This window comes from Haliaeetus leucocephalus, unplaced genomic scaffold (genome assembly GCF_000737465.1).
Source record: "Haliaeetus leucocephalus isolate CR32 unplaced genomic scaffold, Haliaeetus_leucocephalus-4.0 Scaffold198, whole genome shotgun sequence".
Classification (NCBI taxonomy): Eukaryota; Metazoa; Chordata; class Aves; order Accipitriformes; family Accipitridae; genus Haliaeetus; species Haliaeetus leucocephalus.
The window spans coordinates 548488-568776 of NW_010972634.1; positions in this window are offsets into that span (position 1 = coordinate 548488).

Genomic DNA, 20289 nt, shown 5'->3' on the forward strand with positions numbered 1-20289 from the left:
TAATAAGGCTAGGAGGAGAAAGTCTACCCTCCTAAGAAAGTTAACAGGATCATTCTTCCTAAATCAGTTATTTTGAGATAAAAACAAAACACCACAGACCATGGAAAAAATATCCCCCTCATGTTGCATGAAAATAAATAGCATTTAAACCCACCGTCAGATTTTGGACAGCACTCCAGTGAGACGCAGAGGGATATTGTAACATATCAGTGTACATGTCTTAGGAGGGAAACACATTTAAGATGCCAAATCCTGCGCTGAGTACGTGACAATGAGTCGTTCATGCCATTGCATCCTGTTGATGCTGGGAAGTGAACCTTGTACAAGCCATGTCCAGGACTTTATGAGAAACAAGACCTAGCTCCAGATTTGCCTTGTTTTTAAAAATCAAGAACATGGGAGAACTTCAGATCTGTATCTAGGTTCAGGGCTGGAACAACCTTGGGTTCAGATGTTTTGATGCAGAGGTGTAGTTTTAGGTTATATCTAATTAAAGATTTGTTTTAAGTTTTGGGTTGGGGTTGAAAACACCATAAAGCTGAAATCTGAATCTGAATTAGGTTACACAGTGACAAAGGGGCATTTATAAGACGGACACACAACCTATAATTTCAGGCTGCCCCATTTTTTCTGCATGCTGAGCATTGAGCTTGTGCAAAACCCATTTGTATGAGCCAAGCATAGAAACAGGGTCTGCAGGTGCAATGTTGAGCTTGAGAACCTGTGATGATGGGCAGATGCTGAACACCAGCAAGAGCAAAAGCACCAAAAAAGTTGCCTCCTTGGGTCCTCATAGCCAGGGCATGTGCTGTGAGCTGGTAGGACCAAGAACTTTATAGTAGGAAACCACTAAATCACGCCATCCAAAATGATTGTTATTGCTTTAAGCTGCTTTCAGTTGTACAAAGTAGGAGGCAATGAGAGGCAATAACTCCCAGGCTTGTCTGGAGAGCAAACAGGGCCAAAAGGGGCTGGGGAGGGTGTACTGGAGATGAAGGGGACAGGGCACCCCAGGACCCCCATGGCACGGGGATGGGGAAGGGCATGGGATGGTGGTGGAGATGCTGGGCAGGGAAGAAGGGAAATGGAGAGGAGCAGAGGCAGGGTGACAGAAAGGTGAAAGGGTGATGGATTGCTGTGGCTGCACCCTGAGCTAATGCCAAATTTGGGGGCGAGGACCCTAAACAATCCCCCTGTGCAGCAGGTCTCTTGGTGCACATGACATGAGCATTGCATGTAAAGAAATGCAGGTAAGGAAGTGCAACATATCTGGCTATGGCAGATCTTCCGAGCGTGCCAAGATGCTATGGAAATAACAGAAAAATTCTTTTCCAATAACCAGCTGTGTAACACCAAGATCTTTTATTAGCACACGCCACTTTTGGGGTTCATTGCGGGAAGAGCTAAGGTTTGAGGCTGGCCACTTCACCTTTGGACATTACCTGCTCTGTGCTCCTATACCTTTGTATCCTGGAAGACTTAAACAGGTGCTTTAAATTTAAATAGATGGATTATTATCAGAATGAAAAATGGGGCACAAGGCCAAATGTTTGGGGGATCTCAGCTTTGTGTCACTTGGGCTCAGCCACACTGAGGTCCACAGACCGCAACTTAAATACTTGGAAATAGAGAAATCTTTGCAATGCAAGATTTTGGAGCTATTTATTGCTGAGATTTGTGAGACCCTTCTGATTTTTTTTTTTTTTTTTTCTGTGCTCCCAGGTTCTCTGTTGTTTTAATTACTACCAAAGTGCAGGGGCTGGGACATGGACTGTCCAATGCAATAGCTTTCTCCTGCCTCTAATTCCAAAACAAGTGTTTTCTGCAGGAACGGGAGCCTGATTATTGTTTTGTTTTGCCCTTGCTGAGGGCAGCAGCAAAACCCCATCGATGCTTGTGGTTTCTGTGCCTGCCTACACCTCCAGAGCTGGGGTTCAGCATGGCATGGGGCAGGATTAGCACACTGCTGTGCAAAAACGAGTCAGATGCTTTCGCAGGCTGCTTAAGAAGGAAAAAGCAGTCATTCAAAAAAACCCCAATTAAAATCCAAATTGGTTTTGCATCCTCCCTTGCCTGAGCAGAGACACCCTATATGCACCCTATAGAGGAAAGCTCTGGTGTACCTCAAATTTTGCCCCTTATATTTTGCTTTTGCTGCATCCCAGTTCCATCAGGGGTTTGAGCAATCAAACTGCAGCACTTGGTGCAAATTTGCACAGTGCTCCATGAGTCTCTGTTACCTCTTATATCTGGATTTGAGGCCATCCTCGTGTACCTGAAGGCCGAGACAGAGGTGGGGACCAAAAGGGACAGCAGCACTATGAGATATCTCTAATATTCACCACCTCAGACTTCACCACTATTTTTTTTTCTCTATCAGGTATATCAGTGCTGCAGTGACCTGCTTCCCGGCAGGGAGGCTGCCCTGGGTGTCGGAGCGCAGAAGCAGGCACATCGCTCCACGCCAGCACCGGCTCCCCTCTGTGCCAGGAAAGCGGCTGGACTGCAGCCAGACAAACCTCGGCAGCTTTCCATAGCGGCTGAGGTTTCCAGTCTGTCCCCAACCACGACCTAGATAGATGATTAGTGTAAGAGCCTTTTTTTTTCCTCCCTCCCTGCAAATTGCACTATTTCATGCTGCACTTCCCTACAGGCTGGGTGTCTCAGCAGCTGCTGCTGTGAATGCATTTGCATGCAGAGCCTTAAATACCATACGTCTCTGTACCTCTCCTCCAGGGAGGAGTAATTTCCAGTAACATCTCACTCCAGGTGATGGTTTCATGCTGAGCGGTGAGCACGAGCCACAGGGCTGGGGGATGGATGGGAATAGAGCATCTCCCCGGCTGATGCATTTACAGCAGGAGCAATATCCCTCTTCAGCTTCTGCCTTATTAGGTAAGACCAGGTGAGCTCCTCTGGCCTCTTCTCGTAAGGCATCCTGCAAATTTTTTAGGCTCTAGACCAGCATGTCTAGACATTGGTGTACTCCAGAATATGCTCAAGCAATCCCTTAGGAATAAGGGAGCAAGAGCGTTCAAGGATGCACAAGGTATTTATCACAGCTGCTGCGAAATCCGGTGTTGGAGACTTCCATGCATTTTTTGAAAGTGCCAGAAAAATCAGTTGCCGTGCTTTCAGGGTGTGTGTTAATGATGATCTGGCCTTAATCTGTGCCCAGTGCTTCCACACGCTGCTGCCTTCAAAGAAAGCCCAGCTGGCCTCAAGGAAACAGCCCTTCCCCATGTGAGCAGTGGAGGATCCCCATCCCCAGGGATGCCCCGACTTGCCTGGACCACAGCCCTCAGCAGCCTGCTGCAGCTGTGGCATTGGTCCTGCTGGGACCGGGGTCCGGCTGGAGACCCCCACCCCAGGGTACCTCTAGCCTGAGTTACCCTGCAAATCTCCGTTCCTGATTCAGGAGGAGCATCGGAGACCGGGGCTGGACAACACCGCACACTCAAGGGCTTGGACGCGCATGCGGATGACCCAACGCACCACCCAGGTCCAGTTTTGTAGCACCACTCTTAGAAATGAGGTCCCTCCTACTAATTACCAGCCCAAAGTCATTCACAGCTAATTTATAAGCCTTGTTACTAGAGAGCTTTCCTCCATCAGTTGGGTTTCCCTGGGACAGAAACAGAAATCATACCTCTCTTTTTTAAGAGGTGTAAATCCCAACACAACAGGTCCCAAACACAGTAAAACAGGCTTTCCAGCCTCCAGTTTTCCAAGCACCTCTTCAGTCCCCGCTTCTCTCCTACCTCCCTTGGCCTGAGGACATCTAAACACCTTTTTGGACAGGGCACTTTCCCACCAAGGGTCCATATCCATCAATGCATCCAGACTATTTCCAGGGTACAAGTTGTGGTGGGACATTTTATTTCTGAAACTGGTGGGATTTCAGCAGTTTCCCCTTATTCCAGGCATCAGCCTCAGTCCTTGCAGTGGGGCCAGTGTGCTGGGCTATTTTTTTTAATCATTAAGGGTAAGGGAGGAGAGCTGCTGTCATGGGACCTGGGGAAACATGATTACTTTCTCTCCTTCTTTGTTCCCTGGGCCATTAATCAATTAGCAAATCCCCCTTTGGGGGGGGGGGGTGGAACAACAACTCCAACAACTCCCCTTCCATGGCTGCTGTTGGAAAGTGTGAATGACTGCAGCAAATTAAGGCAGCGTTTTTAGCACTATTTAAAAAAAAAAAAAAATCCAACCACACTTAATAGAAATAATTGTTCTGGAATTCAACAATTTCCCATTTCATCCTCATTTTTGACCAAATTTTTAACAATACAACCAAGTTATCATGGTCACAGAATCAAGAACCCTGCACCATTAGAAAAAGAAGGTACTGCTTGTATCTTAAACTAGAGCATCACTTCATTTGATTTTCCTCTCTCCATTGAAAGCTCTCATTCATTTTAGGTTTCTATTAAAGCTCTAAAACGCCAAGGCAAGAAAAGGTACTTTTATGCCCCATATCAACAAGAAACAAACTTACTATAATACTGCTTCACCTCTCCATTACTACTTCTACACATGGTTTCCTTGCCAGCTACTGCAGGCAGATCCTATGGCTTTGCTCCAGCCAGCCAGGAGCAAGATGAATCCGGAAGCTTTTACTCAAAAAAAGGAGATTTTACTTCGCTTTTGGGTTATTTGCTTGGAAAAGCAGGAATCCGTTTCCCCATTCAAGGTATGTCACCAGTGCTGGGGATTGTTGTTGAGAGGAAGAAAGGTGGGGTTTGTGGCCAGACCCTGCTCTCTTCCCCCACCGCTTTTGTACCCTGAGCCTGCCCCTTCACAGCCTTTTCAGGGAAACCTGGTTACTGTTTCCATAAACGAGATAACGAAACCATGTTTATCCTGCGCAGATCAATACAACTTCATGTTTAAATGTGTTAAGCCACTTGGACACATTTAATGAAGGCCGTTTTGCACCAGTACCCCCACTGGTGCAACTGCTCCTCATGAAGAATAACCACCTTTGAAAAGACTGGATAAGTATATTCAGGCTTTACCCTTAATAATCCAAATAAGTGGTTACTAGAGAAACTAGTTCCTTTAGGTTATTAGCTTGTTTTTCAAGGTTTGGGGTTTTTTTTCCTCCCTCCAGGCTCCAAGCAATACATATATATTACATATATATATATAACACAAAGCATTCTTCATATTCTTGCTAAAGACAGACACTTGAAGCTTCACAAGCTGCCACCAGCCCTTTGCTGGGGTGAGACATGCTGTGGGACGGAGTCCGATGGAGCAATGAGGCACGAGGCTTTAGTCCCTCTGCTTTCCAGGGCGCAGGGCTTTTTCCCAGCTCAGGTGGTCCCACAGCAAGTGGGAACTCATAGGTATTTGCAGGAAAGTGGGAAAAATTTGGAGTAATGGAAAAGCACCGCACGCTTTGCAGTACATGAGCCTTGGGAAAATATTTCCTGTATGAACCGACAAATTTTTTGCTCAGCTTCTTTTGCTGGGGAAGTGGCTCCTCTCTTCCAAATACCTTTCCTCTTGCATACAGCTTTTTCAACATGCCCCAAAAAGCCCTTTCTGAGGATGAAGGGCACCTGATGATGAGCCCAGCCTCCTTCCCCCCATTTTATTTGCAGCATCATGTGCCGGATGCTTTGAAGCCAACCTCACTCCTATGCCTGCTCCCACCCGAGCCTCCTATCTCACCAAGGGAAAATAGCTTAAGAGAAGCATTATGTATTGGGCAGAAAGCCTGCTAGTTTGAAGAGATTAGGGAAAATTAAGATTTTTTTTAGGATCAGTGATTGCCTTTGAAATGGAGACGGACCTTCTGCAAAGAGAAAGAGGAATAAGAAGTCGGCTGGAAAGATCTCTAATGATTAGCCCTAGGAAGTTGCGCTTTAACAAATCGAGACCCAGTTATCCCAGGGAAAATCCTTCCTCCCCCCTCCACCTGGTCGCGCTTTGCTTTTCTGGCAACCGCCAGCGATCAGTGGGGGGAAAGCAGTAAAAAAAGCTCCCTGAGGAGCCCTTCTCTCCCCACCTTGCTCATCGAAAACTCAAGGCGAGTGGTGTGGGGCTGTGCCAGTGCACGGGTCCAGCCGTGTGGTGCAGGGGGGTCCAGCCCCACCCCAGTTCAACCCCACCAGTGTCCGGCAGCACTCGAGGTGTGCATTTGATGGTGAGGCACCACTGGGGGAGGAGGGAAGGTCCCTGGAGCTTCTCCTTCCCCTTCCCAGCTAAAAGCCCCATTTCACAGGGGACCCAGTCCCTGTGCCCCAAACCTCAGGGTAGGGTGAGTGGCTGCATACCTGAGCAATTTTGGAGATCACCGCCCGGGAAAAACGTCTCCTTGATTATGGAGAGTTTGCGACGTGTCACTCCGGTTATTCCCTAATCATCATATCAAACTCCAAAGGTTCAGCAGCCCCAGGGCTGGTTTACAGTCCCTGTGGGTTAAACGTTAACCCACCCTATCTCCCGGCTCCCTGCAGGCCTTTGACCAGATAGCTGGGTCACCACCACTCCGACACCACCTACCCAGGTCCATTTTTTGTTGTAAATAAATGCAAAGGACTGAAGTCAGATCGCTGCTTAAGGGCTGGCCCTGTGCTACCGTTTTGACGCCAGTTCTTTCGCTCCGTGCTGAAGGCTTTCCCAGCTGATCCATCCCTCTCGCCGCTGCTGCCCCCAGCAGAGATGCTGGGAGAAGGGACACAGCCTCGTGCCATTCCTGGCTTCAACAGGAGGTTTTGGCTTGCTGGAGGAAGATGGCAGGAGCAATAAATCCCACTTGCTGGTGGCCTAAATGCACATAGCCTGCAAACTGCGGGTTTCCAGGAATCGCTATGAAAACATCATCTGAGCAAAGACTCAATACTCTTGCAGCGAGGAAAGACAATGCAGGTGTTGGGGGGGGTTTGTTGCACCTAGAAAAGGCTGCAAATAAATTCAGCAGCCACAAATCTCTGCAATGGGTGGCTTCCAGGTGTGGCAACCTCTGAGCATCCAGATATTGTGGTCCTCGGGGTATTGTGCCACATCTGTTGATGCAACAGCTGAATTGAATGTTTGCCTCTGCTAAAATCCTTCTGGACCCTTACAGTAATAAAATGGGTACTGTGGTGGTTTGACAGAGTAATTTCTCATATGATGGGCAACTTTAGTATCCCAGCACAAGGATCCATTCCTGCAATTGCATCCTGCTGTGACTACCTCTCACCTCAATGCTGGACCATGACTATACCACAGCCTGTAGGTTTGCCAGTCCTAAAGCCGACCCCCACTAGCAGCCTTTGTCTACGCTGATGCTGAACTGCATTTAAGGCAGTCTCGGGCTTTGTTTCAAGGCACGTTAAATGAAGCGTTTACGATTAGGTGTTGCTGACGCTTCAGGTTTGGAAAAGTGCCATACTGGTGTTTGCTCAGCTTTAAAAGCATTAGGTATTCCTGTGCAGTAGGTAGATAATGGGGGCCTTGCTCCCTCAACGCAAGCAGCATTTTGCTCCTCGCTCAGCGCAACCGCTGTCTCACCGAGGCGCTGCTGCATTTCACCCATTTCTTGGCCCGGAAATGTGACTGCTCCCAAGGAAATGTCTGCCCTCTGGTATCCACGTTTCTGCTGAATTCAGGGGTTCAAAGGCAGATTTTGGAGCATATTATAAAAAAACCCCAAACAACAAACAGTTATGACCACCTGCCACTGGGCACAGTACCCAGAGAGGGTTTGGGGTCTGCTGCTTCTCCTGACCTCCTGGGCAGAGCTTGGGAGTGATGGGTAGATATAACAGTCTGATATAACGGTCACACATCGAGGTGACCAGCTCCGGCATGGGCACATTCCACGGCGGAGCGGGGGAATTGTGGTGTACAGGGAGGGTCTCCTGAGCCAGGGAAAGCCCAGGGGAGCGTGGAGACCTTCCAAGAGCCGACAGCTCTCAGGATGGAGAAGTGGCTGATGAGGTGTGGGTGGGGGCAGAAGTAATGGCGGCCACCCCCCCGCTCCCACCAAGGGCAGCCCGCGGGAGTGCTGGTGACCAGAAGAGCGGCCAAGATGGCGGGCAAGCAGGCTGCAGCATGGCGGCCAGGGCAAGGCGGCGTGAAGGCCGCGTAACACCAGGGAGGCTGAGGAGGAGTTTGAGAGCTGGTTCCAAGAGCAGTCGGTGGTGGACCCGCACCCCACAACCAAACAGCCAGAAAGTCCCCCTGCTGGCACACACAGAAGGGCGGTTGGCCAACAATGCGGAAGAGTGGAAGGTTGCAACGGCGAGGACCTGCAGGAGGAAGAGACATCCCCTGAAGCCTGAGGTGCCCTTGCAGAACTGCTTCACCTCTGCAAATCAAAGAGGAAAGGCCTGTCACACCAGCAGAGATGCTGGAGCTGAGTCAGGCAGCCCCATCTGCTCCTCATGGAACAACCAGCGCAACGAAGAAAAGGCGATGGGTGGTAGTAGTAGGCGACTCTCTTCCAAGAGGTACGGAGGCACCCATTTACTGACCCGACGCGCTCTCCAGAGAGGTGTGCTGCTTACTGGGGGCTCGTGCCAGGGATGTCACCGAGAGACTACCAAGCCTTCTACAGCCCACTGACTATTATCCGCTGCTGTTACTTCACGTGGGCACCAGTGATACAGCCGGGAGCGGTCCGGTGAGTACCAGGAAGGATTACAGAGCCTTGGGACCGGTGGTAAGCATTTTTTTTCATCAATCCTCCCAGTCAAATGGAAGGGGGTTGAAAGGGTCAGTCGAATCTGGCAAATCAACAAATTGTTACGGTGCCGCAGCCAGCGTTTTGGCTACTTAGACCATGGGACTTGCTTTGAGAAACCTGGTCTACTGGGGGCTGATGGGGTCCATCTGTCAGAAGAGCATCTTCAGTCATAGGCTTGCCAAGCTGGTGAAGAGGGCTTTACACTAAAGTTGCCGGGTGAGGGGAACCTCAATCCACCCCACTCCTACCAGTTTGATGCCAGTGCCAGCCATGGATGCCCAGAGCCTGGAGAGGGATCACAGGTCAGCAGGAGAGCACCTGAAGAGCAGCACAAAGGAATTCCGGCCACTCTAGCCAGTAAGTCAGCTTCATCAGGGGCCCAACTTCAATGCCGCTATGCAAACGCCCATAGCATGGGTAATAACCAAGAGGAGTTAGAGATGTGTGCACTCCTGCAGGGCTATGATCTTATTGGCATCATGGAGACATGGTGGGATGGCTTCTATGACTGGAGTGTTGGAATGGAAGGAGGATACAGGCTCTTTAGGAAGGACAGGCAGGGGGTGTCGCCCTCTATGTCAGTGACCAGCTGGAGTGCATGGAGGTCTGCCTGGGGATGGATGAGGAGCCAATTGAGAGCTTAAGGGTCAGGATTAGAGGGAGGGCAGGGACAGGTGACTTTATAGTGGGGGTCTGCCACAGGCCAGCCAACCAGGAAGTCCAAGCAAATGAGGCCCCCTATAGACAGATAGGAGCAGCCTCATGTTCACAAGCCCTGGTCCTCATGGGGGACTTCAGCCACCCTGATATCTGTTGGAGGGACAACACAGCACGCCATAAGCAATCCAGGAGGTTCCTGGAATGTGTTGATGACAACCTCCTTCTCCAAGTGATAGAGAAGCCAACGAGGAGAGGAGCTATGATGGACCTTGTTCTCACCAACAAGGAGGGACTGGTGGGGAATGTGAAGCTCAAGGGCAGCCATGGCTGCAGTGACCATGAAATGGTGGAGTTCAAGATCCTTAGGGCAGCAAGGAGGGTGCACAGCAAGCTCGCTGCCGTGGACTTCAGGAGAGCAGACTTTGGCTTCTTCAGGGATCTGCTTGATAGAGTACCATGGGATAAAGCCCCGGAGGGAAGAGGCACCCAAGAAAGGTGGTTAATATTCAAGGATCACCTCCTCCAGTTTCAGGAGTGATGCATCGCAACGAAGAGGAAGTCGGGCAAAAACACCAGGCGGCCTGCATGGATGAACAAGGAGCTCCTGGACAAACTCAGACACAAAAAGGAAGCCTACAGAGGGTGGAAGCAAGGACAGGTAGTCTGGGAGGAATAGAGAGTGTAGTGATAGGTTGAGGGGTAATGGTTTTAAACTGAAAGAGGGTAGATTTAGGTTAGATATTAGGAAAAAATTCTTTACTGCGAGGGTGGTGAGGCACTGGCACAGGTTGCCCAGAGAGGTTGTGGCTGCCCCATCCCTGGAAGTGTTCAAGGTCAGGTTGGATGGGGCTTTAAGCAACCTGGTCTAGTGAAATGTGTCCCTGCCCATGGCAGGGGCAGTTGGAAGTAGATGATCTTTAAGGTCCCTTCCAACCCAAACCATTCTATGCTCCTATGAACATTGGAATTTTTTTCCTATCAAAGGGGTTTTTCTGTCTTTAATGTGCCATCCTATCTCATCTGTCATAAGGAATTGGTAAGATTTTATCATCGGTGACATTAGATTTCAGACTCAATGCCAATGTGCCACTGAGCATCTCGGACTCCACAGGGAAATTATTTGAAATAATTCAGGCATCAAATAAATGTCACTGCCCTGAAATTGTGACAGTGGGACGACCAAATCAGCCCCCAAAAATGAAGTGTCATGCATCTTCATGTGACCATCATTAAAAAGGAGTCATGAAAAAGTGTTTCTCGGGGGGAGAGAGCAATGTGAGATGTTACCTGAGCGTGGGCAACAGAGGAGTCTGATGATACATGAGCAAGACTGGAAAGGAAAAGCTGGAGAGGAAAAGCTATCTGCTCGTTAGATGAAATGCAGGTGGCCAGTGGGGTTAGATGTGTAAATAGAAGAGTTTGGGATGGAAAGCCAGTCACTAATCCCCATTTTGTGGTAGAAACTAGCTGTCCTTTCACTGGATTGACCCACAGGCATGGGGGAAGCATGACAACACATATGGGCATGGGGAACCCAAAGAAAACCATTCAGATGCCAAAGGAGTTGGGATTTTAGCATAGTTTTTGGAAGGCCCTCAGGTTGCACAGGAACAGCAGCTGCGATGATTTTCTTCTCTGTCTTCCTGTCTCTGGGGCAGATTTTGCTCAGAAGAGGAAAAGCGATCAAAAGAAGAGACGTGATCTGTATTTATGTTTCCTTGAAAGCCTCTCAAGAGGCATAGTCAAGGAGCCCCAAGAGCTGTAAGACATAATTTTTTCCTTTTCCATAATCACGCCAGCAGTGGGTTGCCTGTTCGAGGGTTTCCCTCAGCTTGTCAGGTGGGGTTAGGGATAAGCACTTCCAGCTCAAGAAAAATGATACTTGAGTGGTTGTTGCCCCTTCGTGTTAATTACTTACTACCACAAAAACCCTAAAGTGGGCCCAATCCTCCAGCTTCCCCTGGAAGTGCTGCAAGAAATTTCCTGGGATGCCCCAGGATTTCCTGGGGTTAATGGCAAATCTCCATCTCAGCTGTGACAAGTCCTGCTGGCTGGGGCTGGGGATCAGTAGCTGTCCATTAGGATAGTCATGAAGCCATTATAAACATCTGTGATTTCAGAAGGAGCAGGGTGCCCTGCCCAGGACCTCTTGGGGGGTCACTTCTCAGTCCCCCCTTGCTCAGGTTTTGAAGTAGGGAAGGTTTTGATTTAGCATTGGGCTTTCCTTGAGTGTTGCTGGGGAGGCTCAGGGGAGAAGGGGGTGGAAACTCAGGAGGACATGGTTTTGGAAACCACCAGTGCTAGGGACATTGTCCATGTCCATTAGGAATGGTGTGACATGCCACAGTGGGCAGATGTTCCTAGGCTCCACATTGCCCCAAACTCACATGCATTTCAATGGGTTACTTGGCTTGGGCAACTTACATAGTGCACAAAGAGACTTTGCAAGGATAGACACGGCTTAAAAAGTCTAAAGCAAGTATTTACTGGTTAATACCTGTGCTGATTAGCTGAGACTTGGGAGCTTCTAGGCCAGGCAGTAAGGTGTTCACCACCCCCAACTGGACACCCAAGGAGAGTCTGCTGGCTGCTCATCGGCCAGGCAGGGAAGGTTCACCTTCGGGCCTGTCATCACCCAGGTGGGGAGGGCTCACCTCCATCATGCCTGGGAAGGGGACCTCAGCGATCTTTCCAGTGCCCTGATTGTCCCCTTAGCTTTCTGTATTGGAGCTTTTTCCTCTGAATACTTGAGCTGGGAGTGGGTCCATCTCAACCACATCTCTTCTTTTACCTTCCTTAGCTCATGTAACTCTCCTTGACAGTTTTCTCAGGTGTTTTAACCAAGGCTGTGCAGCTGGGCTGGATCTGCAAAAGGCCCTGGAGCCCATGGAGCTGGGCCCATAGGAGCTAAGCTACAGGTGAGACTAAGCAAGTCCTCGCTGGAGAGCCAGCTGCAGCAGATTTGGGAGAACTGGCTGCTGAGTGGTGAGAAGATAAAGGGCCAGAGCCAGCCCAAGGACATACTTGTTTTAATGTGGAGAGAGGGACTTGTACAGAGGACGTCTGCTCTACAGTGGAAAGGAAAGCAGAGGCTCTCCCAAGGTAATGGGGAGGTTTTTTGGGGGGGTAGGGGGCTATGGATACAAATGTGCTTTCCAAAAGACTGATCTGGCTTTGGGTGCTGGGGTTGTGAAGAAGCCGGGGCAGGAGCCTCTGTGCATCCCCATGTCTGAAGATGTGGGATGGTGCTGGAGACTGCTCCATAAGTCCTTGTTCCCAGAAGCTCTGTGTGTTTTTCACATAACCCAGTAAGGTGTGTGAGACCTTTGCTGGGGGCTGGGCTTTAAGAAACACAAGGCCTTATCTTAACTTTTGTTGTGTGGAGCTGTGATCTATGATACAAGATCTGCATTCTCAAGCTTTGAAAAACCATAAAATTGTGATGAGGTTGGGTGTTAATAGCTCAGCTGTAATGTGGATGTGTCTGTGATGCCAACACCCCTCCTTTGCTTGGTAGTGTTGAAAGCATCTCCCGAGTTGTCTGTTCTGCTTGGTGGGGACACCTGGGTTAGGCTGACCGTGCTGTGCCACAGGAGTGTGGACACCTGCGTGCGGTGGCCCTCTGGTTAGTGGCATGCCCACTGTGGGGGGATGGTCTGCTGGAAATGGAGGAAGAAATGGACTATTGCTAGAAGGACTTTGAATTTTCCCAAGTGGGCTATAGATTTGGTAGGGCGCATATGTTATATGGGTTACATATGTGTGTCTGTACTAAGAGCCATGAGTTACAGATTGTATTTAACACCATTACAACTCACTGTAGCTATATAAACGTTGTTATCCTCCCTTTCTGGAGAATAAATGTGCATACTGTGATGCTACTGTGGTCTATAATTATAAACAATTCAATTTAAGTCTTAATGGTTTTAAAAAAACAATCCTGTGTTCCAGCAGCCTGCAGCATACCCTGCTAGAGAATTGTTTCTAGGCTGCGAAGGAATTTATAGTGGAGCAAATAGCCTGTGTATATGTATATTTCTACAAGCATACACATATATATGAGAACCACTTGGTCCCCATTCCAAAACTGACATCAGGTGAAAAACAAACTCTTTTTAAAAATTGTCATGAATGGGGTTTCTGCATCCCCATCCCTTGGGCTGGGGAGTCTCTAGCCTCTTGTGTTGCCACTTTTCCCTTGTCATGGCTTAGATGTTTGGGGTCTGATCGTGCCGCACAGAAGCAGTAGCCATTTGCCACTGGCACATGTTGTGCCCAGAGGGCATTGAATTGTGCCGGTGCCAAAGAAAATAGACTAAATTATAAATGTTTTGTGTGTCTGTGGCTTCAAGATAAACCTGTGGTCATAGGTACTCCTTTGATTTACGATAGTTGGATGTGGGCTGTGTTTGTGTAAGGCTAATGTTTCAATATTGATCAAATATTGACGCTATGCTGGTCCATAAATGTTCTCCTATTCCTCCGCTTGCAAGCCCAATGTCTTTTTTTTAACATGGGGTGTGAGCCTGCTGCAATTACAACTTCTGTGGTCTCATGGGTTTCCTGCAAGTGCTACTGATGGGGATCACGAGGGGGAAAGTACAAATAATAATTTTGTAATTTCATCCTTGTTCCCTGTGCCAACCTGAATAATTATAACGCAGAAGATGAGTCCTGTATGTAAGTGCAGATAACTCTGTACCATCAAGCACATTGCAAAAAAAGTGATTTAAAACAGGAGCTGGTGGCAACACTGGTTATGAAGATGGTTTTGTCTCCTGTTATGAGTAGTGTGTTTTAATTCTGTACCTGCTGGTGTGGCTTTCCCTTTGGCAGATAATTCTTCAAAAGATGTCATTAGACCTAAATGCTTGGGAAGTTAATTGAAAGTTATGTTCGGCTATTTTTAGTTATACTGAAAATTTCCCAACCTGCTTTCTGACTTCCCCCTGCCCCCTTTCTGTTCATGTGATTTCTTGATACTAATAGTATGACCTCTACTTGGTCTTGGAAAAAGACAGGTTTGTTGTGGGCCTAATAATACCATGTACTTTAGAAGTAAGTAATAAAAGGTAATTTTTTTTCATAAAATAAAGGCCTCCTACTTAAGTAGGAGGATATGAAGGCAAGCCTTGAAGTCATAGGTCTTAAGATTTATGTAATGTAGCTTAAAAAAAATTAATTCCTTTCTGCAAAATATTATCGGTAAATGGTCCTTCATGCAAAAATAAAGATGGCTAGTTCATTATTCTCGCTGGTCATGGATGTCACGAATTGGAAGGAAACAATATTTATTTGAAAAGAAAACTTCTGAATACGTGCTTCACAGACAAAATAGAAGAGCTGTGACTTATGAAAATGAAGATCTGGGTGAGTATTTCCATACCATGGAAGCATAAGTATAGTTAAAATCTGGTTTTTACTTTTTGGATCTTTTTCCCCTGTTCCTCCCATGGTAAGTGGACATTAAAATTATTTCATGCAGACATGGCTTTCTCTAAGCTTTGACTTCCGAACCAGCTCTTATTTCACCTTTAAGTATGTTCTGATGTAATAGGATGTTCTAATAGTAATGGCTGACATTAAACATAAGTGAAGCGTAATAATTGGATTTACTGTATAAATCATGGACAGTAAGTAATCTAATGCTGTTAGGACTTGTTAAAATAATATACTTAAAACTCTCTCCTAGCTGAAACCAAAGCTCACAAAACAAATAATTAAACTCAAAGGCCAGAAGCAGTTATTCTGCAGCACCTTTTTGTGTCTTGTGTGTGCAGGAGAAAAGTTTTCCTTTTTTTTGTGTGGGTTTTTTTTTTTGTTTCAGGACAAATAAGAAGTGACATGGAAAAGACAGGACTTGCACAGTTATTTGTCTATTTGTTTTGGAAGGACACCCTGCACAAGGTTGCATGAACTCAACATGCTGCAGCCTGCATGGGTACTTAGAGCATATAACCTGTTTTTAATACAGGAGAGAGAGCTTTTTGCAGCTCTGGAGGGATCCTGAAGCACTGGTTAAAACAAAGCTGTTCAATAGCACATGGACCTCTGTGCTCAGGCTCTAATATAGGTGTAACTTCAGGATCCTGGTAGCTTCCTCAAGGGCTTGTCTTAGGGCAAAGGCTCAAATGAGGGGAAACCACCCAAGTGGCACAATGTAGCTTGAAATGGCTGTTGCCAGGTGTTACAAACCAAAGCGAAGAAATGTAGTTTGTTGGTGTGTCTAAGGGAGGAGAACGGAAAGCGTAAATTTATCCACGTGGCTATAAACCTTCCTAAGGAAAAAGGCATTTCTAGGGAAAAATAATATGCTGTTGAATGAGTTTTTCGTTCTGTTTGGAGCAAGAGATTTGTCATTAAATATCGCAGCTATTTCCTAGTCTTCCCATGAGCCTGTGTGATGGAGTACATCCCCTTCAGGCACAAACCAGGAGGAATTAGCTGGGAGCTGAGGAGTTGGCAATATTAACATCAGTCCAAAATTCTACCTGATAAGGGAAAGTTGGTGGTGAAAGGGAACTCTCCCTATGGTTGGGTGCAGGTGTAAAGACTACAGGATCAATGCCACTGTTCTAGATTTTTGGAGGGGCCAAATAGTGAACTATGTACATTAAATACAGGAGGTAGGAGAATTGGTATTGCTCTTGGGACATAAGGCCATTGATAAGAGAAATGGTAGCAATTTGCATAAACTACTAGGCAAGTCTAGGTAGGAGAGATGGGGGGAATAAGGCTTGGAGGCATTTTATATTTACTTATGTGTATATATATTTTTAAAAAATAAGAAGACATTGGTGGACCTTGGAGACTTCTCTTCTGCTGGGAGATCAGGGAGGAAAAAGATTTTTCTAAGTAGCGGGTTGGCACTTGTACACCAGACCTAACCTCTAAGCTGAGTCTTTTGCCTCTTCTGAGATTTGGCCACCTGGGGAGGCAAGAGCAAATAGTTTGGGATGCTGGGGTTTTTTCCATGTGGCTTTTGCTTTTTTCCACTTGTGTTTTTCTTCAAAGACAATTTCATAACTGCTGTGTCAGCCTGGTGGATGCAGGCATGTGGAATATTTCCCAATTCACTCTTAAAATGGTAGTCATGTTTCCATGACTTATTGTACCTCTCTAATATGTAATAATTTTCTTCTAAAAAGCATTTCTGTAACACATTGAATTAAGGTGTGCTTTATTATGTTGTGGTATTGTAGAAAAGCACTTGGGACATTTTGATATCATTAAGGCATCAAGTACAAAAGTTTGTAAAACAGGTACAGAACTGTTACCAGCAATTTGGGAATGACATCATGGCTGCGATAAGCTTTGTTGTTCTTTGTAAGTCTCTGGTTTATTAATTCATTGAGAAATAGAGGGAAAGAAAAGTGCCCTGTTCAGATTGTGGAGGGAGGGGAAGAACAAACAGTGGGAAGCGTATTTAACCTCACAGCATGTTGTGCCGGGAGGGGTGAGTGTGGCCCAGCTATTTCTCTGCAGAAGGGGCAAAATTATTTGCTTGGGTATGTATTTGATAATGCCTATTAAACTAGAAGTGAGCCTAATCCAAGCACCAAGGTAAATGCCAGGCCATTAATTAGCTAGCAGGATAGAGAAGCAAGTAAGAAATGGAGAAGTTGAGTTTTCTTTGCACTGACATTGCTGTTGTGCTGCTGGTTTGCGTTTCTCCAAGTGCCCGAGATTGTTCTTTCGGTTTTGTTTTTCCTCTCTGGGACTACCTGAAAAGTTACATCTGGTGCACAAAAAAAAGAAAACCCAGCAGGTGAAACTGCACATCTATTCTTATTTGGCGAATTTCTTGTGGGGTTCCTGCAGTGTAATTGTGGGCAGCCTTGTGCTGGACAGCTAGGATGCTCTTGCTTGCATGAAGAGCCTGTTGCCTCCTTTCCCTCTTCTGTCACTGACTTTTCTCGTGGCAGGAAAGAAAGAATCAAGGTTGACTTTGGCTGCTCTTACTCAGGCAGAGGTGCCATGGAGTAGATCAGGACTGTATGGTCTTTCTCTTGCTGTGGGTCAACAGCCTGTACCGAATCCCCCTAGGGATGAAAGAGGAGGGAGGGGAAAAAAAAAGTGTATGAGAAGAACTGCAAAATGAAGTAAAAAAAAAAAAAAAAGGTTCCTGTGACCTGAAGGATATGAGAAGTAACAAGTGGGTGCTGAGTATTAGTGGGAAAGGAAAGCCCAGAGCTGCAAATGGGTGATCAACTCCTCAAGCTCTGTAGGTACAGGAAAAATGACTCACCTATACAAATTGGAGAGATGCCAAACTGTGTGTTAAGTGCCACTCTGAACCCATTGTCCCACTAAATATGGACATTTTGGTGGTGGAGACTTAGATACCTACCTCTGGTCCAGCAGCCTTAAAGTGCTGAGAACCGGAATCAGTGCTGGCCAATAAATACATTTCTTATAATATTTCTCTAAGTCTTGTTCTTATTTCTTTCCTCTTTTTCTTTCCCTCAGTGGTTTGTCAGGTGGTCTGTTTTCTGGTGAGCTGGTTTTGATCATGGGATGTCTTGAGCCTGAAGAAGTAGGGTCCTCCTGGCAGAGGCTGGCATAGAGTTGGCTTGTTGGGTACAAGACCTCGTTGGAGCCTGGGTCAGAAGCGGGAAGTCTTGTTTCTTCTTCAGGAGGTTACAAAAAGTAGCTCAGGTCCAAATCCTGGGGCTTGGCCCCTCTGCCTGGTCTAAATGTAAACTTCCCTGAGGGCTTGGGTTTGGATCCAGCCAGCAAAATCACGGTGGTGGTGTTCAGTGGGGCTGCCAAGCTGTTCCTGAGCTCAGGTGGGTGGCTGGGCTGGTCCTCCACTTTAGGCCAAATTGGAACAAAACAGGGTCTGTGATGCAAGGTAGCAATGTTTATTTTTGGATGTGTGACTGCTAACCACTAACAGAGTAAATATTTAATATAATAGAATGGAAAAATAGAACTAATCTGAGTAGTTTAAGCAGGCCTGTGTCACTTCAATGTAGGTGTAAGGGGAGTTTTTTGTGTCCTTCGAAGCATTTATTTTATTTCATTATTTTTTAAATGAATTTGGGACCCTGTTAGCTTTTGGAGTGTTGCAATTTGCTTTGCTGTTTAAAAAGAGTCTACTGGCTGATAGCCTGCCAGCACCCTCCCTGAAGCTGCCCTGCATAACGATGTATGGGAAATATGTTCATTTTGAAGTGGTGTTTTTAAACAACCCTTTTTCAGCTGTGGCCAAGCTTAAACCTTCAAATGTTTCCATGCCTAGAGAAATGGTGTTTCTTTAAAATAAATAAAAACTGACAACACCGTGCCAGATTCTATTCCTACCATTTTGTCTAAGCTGTAACCAAGAAACAGGGATTGAGGTTAGCTCTGCTTTAAGTTCACTGTAAATATAAAACAACAGTTTACTGTTATGAGCTGCAGTTGGTGAGTGGCACAAAGCTGTGGAGATCTAAGAACAGTTTTGGGGTTCGTGGGGTTTTCCATATCAGCCTCTGAGGCTGGTGAATTTGGTGAGGTCTATTGTGTAGGTCTGAATCCATGCCCCCCCAAATGTAGTTGTTAATTGAAAGCTTGGCTTCTCCCTAGCAGAAAGTAACTTTTCAGCTCTGTTTTCTCATAACACCTCTGGCCCTGAGAACTATTTATCTCCTGGAGATAAATGGTGGATGATCCTATGGGCAGGAGCATCCAGCTGGAGTGAGAGGGTGGAGCGATGCAGGGGGAAAGCAGAGAAGCTCTTGTGAAGGCGGTGTTGGATACCTCTTCTCCTTTTTGCAGTGGTTTTAGGTGATGCAGGCTCCTTGCTTCACGACAGCACTTGCCATCGTTTCAGATACCTGTGGTGGAGGGGATGGTGCAGGAGCCCAGGGTAGGTATGGTCTTGCTAGAAAAACTAAAATATATAAAAATGACATCCACCTTACAAGCTTTCATGGCTACATCCCTTCTGGTCGCTCTTGTTGTGAGCAGAGACACCATCCTGCGCTCAAGAAATGGCCTCCCCTGAAGTTTTGACATTTCTTTGAGAAAGTTTCATGCAAATTGTCATTTTTCCAATGGGAAAGTGGCTTATCAGGCAGCTCCAGACTAGCTTTATGCGGAGCTGTCATAAAAGAAATGTCCACCCTTCCTGGCAAACCTTGCTAGCAACATTTATGTGATGTACTGCTTCCCCCCCCCCCCTTTGAAAGCAGCCAAACTTGTCACAAAACTTTTTGCAGCTGGAAATTGCTGGAGTCTTTCTAGTGCTCACTAACAAATTAACATTTTGAGATAATGCATAGCCCTGGGTATTGGTTAGAAATGACATGTTCTGGATATTTTAATTACCAATTTGTATGTCTGGGGAAAAAATGTTCAGATACCATGCAACTGAGCAATGTATGTATAAATGCTGAATTGTAAACAAATATTCTCCCTGGGACCATAAATTTTTGGCAGTTTACCAAAAAAAGTGAGGTTTAAATGGGAACACATGCAGCTACTCTAGAAAGCAATCAAAGTATCTCTGATATTTTGGGAAGGGATGGGGCGTCACTGCCCCAGCCCCTCCCCCTGCCCTGGAAGTGGGCAGACCTTTCCCTATGTTGGAGTCCAACAAGGTTTCAGAATTGAGAAGCAACAGCATCCAAAGGGACCTCTGGATGTGACAGGAGCCAACTGTTGCTTGGAGCAAACTTGAGGTTTTGTCCTATTCATGGCCCGTATGAGTCAATTCTGTTCTGAAAAGCTCATGAATGAATCAAAGCAGCATGTTGATAGGCTGTTTGGTTTCTTCTCTAACCTTGCCAGAGATTTCTTGTTGCTGAAGCATTGGGTGTTTGAACAGGGGTGCTGTGTTTCCTGGTGAGGGTGATTGGTACCACGGTACCTATGGGATTGCTTGAGTAACCCTTTAAATGGATTGTGGGTGGAAATATGTGTGTGATGATGCTTTGTTCAACAACAAATTTTTTTAAAAT